General features: G+C 52.0%; 1 protein-coding gene across 4 annotated transcripts in view; it reads left to right on the forward strand.

Annotated features, from left to right (window-relative positions):
• The first annotated feature begins 1,205 nt into the window (after positions 1-1,205).
• The window catches only part of CTNNBIP1 (catenin beta interacting protein 1), a 73,228-nt gene continuing 67,131 nt past the window's right edge, over positions 1,206-7,302 (forward strand). For 2 of the 4 annotated variants that reach the window (XM_055083792.1, XM_055083788.1), the window contains exons 1-2: positions 1,288-1,444; positions 5,747-5,837. The gene's annotated coding sequence lies outside the window, so the exon portion shown is untranslated. Of the gene's footprint in view, positions 1,445-5,746; positions 5,838-7,302 lie in introns of all 4 variants that reach the window. The other 2 variants (XM_024125673.1, XM_055083789.1) reach the window with 2 other exon arrangements.

Genomic DNA, 7,302 nt, shown 5'->3' on the forward strand with positions numbered 1-7,302 from the left:
GTCTGGAAGCTGATGGAGATACAGACATCATTAAAATCTATTTCTGGCCTTTAAAAGTTCATAATCTCATGACTTTTGATAAAATTAAAGTATTCCTCACTTGTAACTAAAAAGTTATTAAATCAAAAGAGCAATATGGACATTGGAGGATATAAATACAGTAAAGAAAAAAAGTATCTTGTATCCTTGCATAGGGAAGGGAAAGAAAAGTGAGGGGAGTGGAAGAGGATGGGACAGAAAAGGAGTGAAAAGGCTGGGGAAAGCGGGGCAGTAAGGCCTCTAAACTGTGGTTAGTGTCACCCCATGCAATTGTTAAGTTAAATGTTGAAAGTGAGACCACGCTTGAAGACACGCGTCCCTTTAAAAGGGAAGGTGGGTGTTCAGAGCAATTCTCATTTTGCCTAAAAGGGACTGTTTCTCTCTATGCTCTCTACAGACAGAGCCAGATTAGCAGACGTAGTCAGACTGTCTATAGAACATTTTAATCAAGGGCACCCTTCTCCCCAGAAAAATGCACTCACTACCAATACAAACGGTATTCTAAGTTTAACCCACAGAGGACCATCCCTGGGCTCTCTGGGCTCGGTGGATCCAGGTTAGACAGGCCCCCAGTTCAACGGTGGGCCTAACTGCTTCAAAGGTAGCAATACTCCCAGCTCCAAGACTCAGGAAGACCACGCCTCTAAATGTTTTGCAACCTCGTCCATTTCAGATTTTTCAGGGGTCCTGGGTAAATCGGTCTCACCAAGGATTCCGCCCCATCTGGCTGCTCCCATTTTTAAACACAGACCCGTGCGTGGGAGAGGCCATTATCTTTACGGGATCACTGTGCTTCTGGAGCAGCTAGGGACAGGCAGAGTTGCTTTACCGCAACGCCGGGTCCATCCTTAGCCCGGGCTCCGCCCTCAGGCCGCCTCCTCAATCCGAGCCCCCGCCCCTCCTCCCCTGCCAACCCCCGCCCCGCTCCACCCCTTTGCTCTGAGAGCCCCTCGGCCACTACCCGCGACCGGGCTCCACCTGCCCATCTCGTGGCTCCGCCCCGGGGTCACTGGTCCCGCTCCCTTCCGAGGGGCCCAATGAGCGTGCCCGAGCACTCCGCAGCCCCCCGACTCAACTGGAATCCCCGCCCTCTGGCCGATTTAACCAATGAGAGCCACAGGGTGTTCCTGGCCACGCCCACCACATCATCAGGTCACGCCCCCGGCGCCCCTCCGCCGGTCCCTCCCCCGGCGGCCTGGCGCCTCCCTCCCTCCCCGCCGCGGTGACTCACTGAACGGGAGGCGGAGGCTGAGGCGGTTGCTCCCGCTGTTGCTGCTGCTGCTGCTGCTGCTGCCGCTGCCGCCGCCGCCGCGGCTGCTCGGGCTGTGCGCGCCCCGGAACAGGCCGCCGCGCGCCGCTATCGGACCCGCAGCCCCCGCCCGCCCGGCCGGGTCGGGCGGCCCAGGTAAGCGCCGAGGCCGGCCCTCGTCCGCAGCGCCTGGGCCCGCGCCGCGCCGGGGCTCGGGGGAGCCGCCGGCCCTTTGTCTCTCGGGGAGGGGCCGTGGAGGGCGCCCCCGACCCCGCTCGGACCCACCGGCCGGACCCCCGGCATGGCGCCCTGGTCTGGGCCGGGCCTCCTGCCCCACCTGGCCCCCGCTGCTCCTGCCGCCCCCGCCCCCGCGGCAGACCACCATCCAGCGGTCCTCAACCCCCCTTGCCCCGGGGTCGCCTCCACAGGTGTCCGAGCCATCCACTCTGTTGCCTACCCCACCGCGTCGGCGGGGTTGTCACCGTCTGTTGGCACTCCAGGTCCCGTGCCCTCTTGTCTCTTCCCTCACCTGCGCCCTGCTCTCAGCATCCTGACCCTCTGTATAGAGCCCTCCCATATTTTCCTAAACTAAATGCTGCCAAGGTCTGGTCACTGGGCCACGGTTCCTCTCCCTAGTCTGGTTGAACTGTCGTGTCCCCATCCCGCCTCTCCTAGTGAGTGTTCCTAGACGGTGCACATTGTAGGCATACGTCTCACCTGTACGGCAGGCGTGTGTATGTGAACCTGCAAGATTAACCACTCAGAGCGCCAGACTGCACTTCTCGCCTCCTTTCCATCATCCCCACCCCGACCACTTTCCTTTTTCTTGAACCTGGTAACCGAGACACTTAGGTCTGATACCCAAACTCTGTTAGGCCCCGCATGCCTGCCTCTCTCGTGTGTGCTGAACTTGTCTGAGCAGTACCTGCTGTCAGCTTAGCCCCTGGGAAGGCCCAGGAGGCCTGTGTTGGCCGCAGATGAAGAGTTTTATGAATAATGAGATGTGAGGCTGGCAGCACCTCCTATCTGAGGATCTGAGTACACTATAGCTGTTAATTACTTTGTCTCCTGTCACTCACACTACTTCGGGAAGTGTGCCTGGCCGACTGCTGGGTAAATTGAGGCACAGGGTGTGTGGGCAAGGGACCTGGAGGCAAGTCAGAGTTTGTCCTGAGGTTCTGCTCCCAAGTGTCTTGGCTCTTAGCTCCCTGCTACAACTACTGGGCTCTAGTTCCTGGCTTTAGACTCTAAGTGATACTGATCTCTTGGGCCATTAAAGTGTCCAGAGAGACCAAGTTTCCTTTGATTTAAAGCAGGACTTTGAATTATAAATAAAGGTGCTGGCTGTTAAATGCCAGTGTGTCATTCATGGTTTCCTGGTGGAGTGAGTGGTCCTTGTATATGAGCCAGGCAGCATCCCAAGCGCCAGGGGCTACAGGGGTGAAGAGAGACACAGCCCCTGCCCTCCTGTAGCTGACCTTCTGAAGAGGAGGGATTGAACAAGTAAGTGGACAAAATAATTTTAGTCACGGTAAGTGCTGTGAAGGTGGGAAGAGCCACTTTGGATTTTATTCCAAGTGTGGTTAGAAACCACTGGAGGATTTTAAGTAAAGAGGTGATGAGATCTGATTTGTTTTCAAAGATCATCCTGGCTGCTATATTGAGACTGGATTGTAAGGAGCAGGGGTAGGAGCAGGGATACCAATTGGGGGACAGACTGTTGCCGCTGCCGGGCAGGAGAGGATGGTGGCTTGGACCAGAGTAGGGGTAGCAGAAGTGAATAGGTAAAACCAGTCTGCTCCCCCTGAGAGAGGCTCAGAGCTTTAAAGCAAAACTTCAGGGAACACCGACTTCGATTGCAACTTCTGGCAGAGAATTTCTAGACCTGACCATGCTCAGGTTTAGCTCAGCAAACCTTACTCAGCACCTGCTGTGGGCCAGGTACTGTGCAAAACTCCAGAGATACTGATGTGAACAGGGTGAACAGGGCGCAGTCTCCACATTCTAACAAGGTGCTCACAGAAACGTCACCCACCCCCTCCTTGAGGGAAGAGGGTTTGTAGGCTTAAAAATCAGTTCGAGGTGGAGGAGGGCAGAACACACTGGGCTTCATTCCCACATCCGGCTGCATTATTTAAATGAGAGCGTTATTGCCCTGCCTCTGCTGTAAGATGTTGCCCAAAGATACTGGGACTGATCTCATGGTGGGCGGGAGAGCAGCTCAGTGGCCACGAACTTGAACCATTAACCAGAATAAAACTTGATCTCCACACTGCTCCAAGTCTGTGCTGTCAGAACACGTCCGAGCTAAAGGACCTTGGGGCCGGGCCCCTTTTACGGTTGGGCACCTGTGGTCCCTAGAGAGTGAGTAACTCTTTCGAAATCCCATAGCAGTTTGTACATTTGCTAATGGCATCCGTCACTTTCTACCTCTCTCTCAGCTTCGTATGCACTTGCATGACCCTAAGCTTTCTGAGGCCAGGGTCTCTATTGGATTCAGCTTTTCCATCCCTCACAGCATCTAGATCCTGCCCCAGAAGTACACTCATCAAGTACCGGTTGACTTGCCTGGGTGTCTCACAGCACCTAAAACTAAGCCCTGGAATCCTGACCTTGTCCATGTCTTTTTTTTTTTTTTTGCGGTACGCGGGCCTCTCACTGTTGTGGCCCCTCCCGTCGCGGAGCACAGGCTCCGGACGCGCAGGCCCAGCGGCCGTGGCTCACGGGCCCAGCCGCTCCGCGGCATGTGGGATCTTCCCGGACCGGGGCACGAACCCGTGTCCCCTGCATCGGCAGGCGGACTCTCAACCACTGCGCCACCAGGGAAGCCCTGTTCATGTCTTTTCATTAGATTCCTCCTCAACCAGAGTGCACCACGGGGGTCACCCCAGCAGACTCCATGTCACTGAGCTCACAGCCCTTCCTTGATGGGTCTGCTCTCTTTCCAGCTCTGCCTACAAGGAACAGCTGCTGAGGGTGCTGACCAAGTAGTTACTCGACACTCTTCAGATAGGAAGCATAGCTCTTAATCAGAGCACGGACTTCGTACCAAGACTACCTGGGTTTGGATCTTGGTTCTGCCATCATGAGCTTCGTGACCTTCAGCAATAACTTAACCTCAGTTTCCCCATATATAAAATATTAATACTTCCTTCACAGAGTTGTTGGGAGGCTTAAATTAAGTAATACCTATTAGATGCTTAGAACAGCACTGAGCACCTTGGTATGGCTTGGTTGAAGTAGAAGCTGTTATTTCACTATTATTTATTTATCTGCTTTTTATCTCCCATCAGAATTTAAGCTCTTTTAGGGCAGAGATTCTCTCTTTTTTTTTTGGTCTACAGTTAGACTTTGTAGGCACTCAATAAATGTTTCTTAAATTGAATGGCTTATTGAACACCTACTGTGTGCCAGGCACTGTTGTAGGTGCTGGGGATATAGCCAAGAACAAGATCACCAAGTTGCGTGATCTAATGAAGTTTACATTCTAGTGGGAGAGACAGACGGTAAACAAGTATACAAGTGAACAAAATAATGTAGGATGGTGAAAAGAGATGCAGGGAGAATAAAACAGGGCAATGAGATGGAGAGTGCCTGGGTCATAACTTTAGCGAACTCTGAGGAGGTAACTTTGAATGGAGACCCAGCTGATGGGCAGAGAGGACAGTAGAAGCAAGAAGCCTATGGTGGCTGGAGTGTACTGAGTGAGGAGCTGGCAGGAGTGGGGTCTGTGGCCACGGTGAGGAGTTTGGATTTTACTCTTCAATTCTGAACAGTGGGAAGTCACTGCACAGGAACGTTTCCTGGGGGTCCAGACTAGGAGAAAGACCCGGACACTTGGAAGAGCAGTGAGCAGGCTCTCCTTGTCCTGGGAAGGCTTTTGGAGGCCAGCAGTGTTGCATTTATTCCCCTCAGGTTTCTCATGTCTCTGACCTAGGTACCCAGGAGATCTGGGATCCATCAGCTAGCTTAAGGAAGGTCCAGGTGTGTGTGTCTGTGTGTCCTGCAGATTCCATCAAGCCGTCTTTCTCCCCTGAGTATGTAGGTAATCGGTCAGTGTTTCTTGAGTTGAATGAACGAGCATCGCCAGCTCTTAGCATCTTGTCCTGTACAGCGGCTTGTTGTATGTTCTCTGCATAAGGAAAAGCTTCTTGTCATGGTAGTGACTCTGGCGTAACCTTGGAGTTTTGCTGCTGTTCTTATGTGCATCAAGGACCTCCACATACCTGTATGTCAACAGTGTCTTCACAGTGTTTTGTTTTTTTGGCTGCACCGCTCGGCTTGCAGGATCTTGGTTCCCTGGCCAGGGATTGAACCAGGCCCTCGGCAGTGAGAGCACAAGAGTCCTAACCGCTGGACTGCCGGGGAATTCCCTGTCACAGTGTCTTTGTTGGAAGTGTACCAAGATTGACTGGGCAGCTTTCCTCCCCCCCGACCCCATCCCCCTTTCTCTTCCAGTCCCTGCTGAGTACCACCAGGCCACACTGTCACCTCTGAACACTTCCTGTATCATTATTGGATCTACACTCCTGCACATCACTTGATCCAGGTATGGTGGTACCTGGAAAGCATTGGCCGTCTTTAGTCTGGGCTGAGTGGAGTTGGGAAGCTCAGCAGAAATGGAGTTTCAAACCCAGAGTTCAACTCACCAGGAATCCAAAGTTGGCCTCTTCAGACTGAGGGCAGTTGGCCAGCCTTTCAAATCCTCACTCAGGCATCCCCTTGTCTGTCAGTGTCCGTGATGCCACCCTGCTCTGCTGACCTTGAGAGGCCAGTGAGAGTTGGTAGGAATCAAATAGGACTTTTGTGCCGCAAGTCACTCTCAGGGTTCTGGCGTATTTCGGTGGCCGAATCGGAAATGCTCATTAGTCACGTGTCGCCTGTCTCCTTGTAAAAACTACCCGGAGTGGGTACAACCTTTTTCTCTTGTTACTGTTGTTGTTTTTTTTGTTTTTTAAATTATGAGAGTGATATGTACTCATTTAGAAAATGAGAAAATGAATGATGACATTTCCTGTACTTTTTCTCATTTAGTCTTCACTGTAGTTTCTGAGATAAGTAGCATTATTACCATTTTGCATATTCAGAAGCTGAGGCCTGGAAAGGTTAAGTACAATAAGCTGTTTGAAGTGAAGATAGTTGGGAACAAAGTCAAGATTCAGACCCAGTTGGTGGGACTCCTGTGTGTGAGTTCTGGGCACCATATTAGATGCTGCCTTTCAGCAGAAACAACAGAGAAGAAAAGACATCTCCCTTAAGCCCGGCGTGGGTGACATTGGGAAGGTGGCCAGAGTTAGCGCACTGGCTGCTGCAAAGAGTTTGAATCCTATGCCTTTTCCCTGTCTCATCTGACCTTGGGCAAGCTAAGTGACCTCCCTTTGCCTTACTTTCCTCAATTGTAAATGGGGATAATGATCCCTGTGCCTTAATAGCTCCCAGGGGCATTATGATGTTTGGGCCAAAGTTCTTTTGAACTTCTTTTATGAAAGGGCACTGAGCCCCAACTGCTGTTATACTCTGTTATTAAAGACCTATTATGTTCTGATCCTCCACAGGGCCTTGTTAAAGGGGGAAGACAAACAGGCCCCAGAGGGAAAGGTGTCCTTCTGTGGTGGGCATAGCCGGAACAAACATCGTGTTCCTCCTTCCGAAGTTTCTTAAGGATCGAAGGTCATGAAAGTTTCTCCATTTTTCATGGTCGTGTTGTTCTGTAGAAGCTTCTGGAAGCAGACATGTAAACTGCATCATAACAGGTTCAAGGACCATTGATGGCAGGGCAGGGAAGGGGGTTGTAGGGCTTGGTTTCTAATCCCAGCTGTGATGTCTTTGTAATATAAACCAAGAACACAGAGATAACAAGAAGTAATGACTATCTTCCATTCATCCTTCCTTTCCTCCTTCCTTCTTTTTTTTTTTTTTTTTTTTTTTTGCGGTACGCTGGCCTCTCACCGCTGTGGCCTCTCCCGTTGCGGAGCACAGGCTCCGGATGCGCAGGCTCAGCGGCCGTGGCTCAC

Source organism: Physeter macrocephalus, chromosome 3 (assembly GCF_002837175.3).
Source record: "Physeter macrocephalus isolate SW-GA chromosome 3, ASM283717v5, whole genome shotgun sequence".
Lineage (NCBI taxonomy): Eukaryota > Metazoa > Chordata > Mammalia > Artiodactyla > Physeteridae > Physeter > Physeter macrocephalus.